The following is a 1,951-nucleotide window of genomic DNA, read 5'->3' as shown; positions in this document are numbered from 1 at the left end:
ATAATATATATATATAAAATATATAAAATTAAAAATATATATTATTATATAAAATTCTATATATTTATATTTATTTATATATATTTTTATATATTAAATAAAATATAATAAAATTTTTTATATAAATTTTAATTAAAAATTTTAATTAAAATTTAATATATATATATATTTTATATATATAATATATAGTATATATATGTATATATGTTATATATATGTTATATGTATATATGTATATATATGTATATTTATATGATGTATTATATATTATATATAATATATATGTATATTATTATATATGTTATAGTTTTATTATATATATTATATATATATATATGATATTATGGGGTGATTATTATATATAGGTGTGTAAATATATGTGGTATAAAAAATATTTATATATATATATATATATATATATAATTATATTATATATTATATTTATATATATATATATTTTAAATATATATAATTATATATAATAGATAATATATCACAATATATAATCACACATATATTTTTAAACACACATATATATACATGTTACATATTATATACAATATACATATATTACATAAACACTATAATATATATATATATATACATTAATAAACATTAACATATATATACATTATATTATATAAAATTTTGTACATATATGATATATATATATACATATATTGCATATATATATATATCATATAATATATATATATATATATATATATATATACATACTATATTTACCGACTATATATGTCCCCATATGGCTAATGCATATTATATAAGTTCTTCCTAATGGAAAACGGATCTATCGAACCATCGAACTCAGATTATCGTACATCTTGAATTCCGACGCTCTACCATACGGCCACGCGCAATGATATATATATATATTATATATATATATATTATATATATATATATATATATAGTATATATATTATATTTATATATATATATATATATATATATATATATTATTTTGTTTTTTTTTTTTTTTTTTTTTTTTTTTTTCAAGTGCCCTGTCCTAAGGACGTTGGCGACCATGGATTTCCATGATTTTCTTGGCAATTTAGGGTGATGGGTTTGCCGTTGCCTTCCGCCCGGTGTTTTTTATGGTCATCCTCTCTATTTACCCGGTTCTGAGACCGGCACTGACTTGGGCTTGCTTGGCCCACCCAGCGGCTAGGTAGGCAATCGAGGTGAAGTTCCTTGCCCAAGGGAACAACGCGGCGGCCGGTGACTCGAACCCTCGAACTCAGATTGCCGTCGTGACGTCTTGAGTCCGATGCTTACCTCGGCACCGCGCCCCTATAAACATATACGCATGTATATAAAGTATATTAATGTGCACAACACATTTCTTTCTCCTCCATCAACCTGGAATGACTTATCTAGTATTTCCGAGTCTTTACTTTTGTGTGTGTGTGTGTTGTGCTGTGTGTGTGTGTTTGTGTGTTTTGTCAGTCGTTGTGTTGGTGTGTGGTGATGGTGTGTTATGTTGTGGTGCGTTGGGTGTGTTTGGTTGCGTTGTGTGTGTGTGTTGTTTTGGTGTGTGTTTGTGTGTTGCGTGCGTGTGTAAGGTTGTGTGGTGTGTTAGAGAGAGAGAGAGAGAGAGAGAGAGAGAGAGAGAGAGAGAGAGAGAGAGAGAGAGAGAGAGTAGAGAGATAGAGAGAGAGAGAGAGAGAGATTTATACTTTTAAAGAATTATATATAAAAAGTCAAGATAAATCGAATAAAATCTAATCTAACCTGAAGACTTGAGACAATCTGGAGTTTATTATTTGTCTGTCCTCTGGCGATATGAAATAAACAGCTGTACGACATTTAAAGAAAATTGAAATGTTAGTGGAAACACACACACACACAAAAACACACACACACACACACACACCCACACACACACACACACACACACATCATCATATTATAGACATATTTATATAAT

This window comes from Penaeus monodon, chromosome 39 (genome assembly GCF_015228065.2).
Source record: "Penaeus monodon isolate SGIC_2016 chromosome 39, NSTDA_Pmon_1, whole genome shotgun sequence".
Lineage (NCBI taxonomy): Eukaryota > Metazoa > Arthropoda > Malacostraca > Decapoda > Penaeidae > Penaeus > Penaeus monodon.
This window is presented reverse-complemented; position numbering follows the sequence as displayed.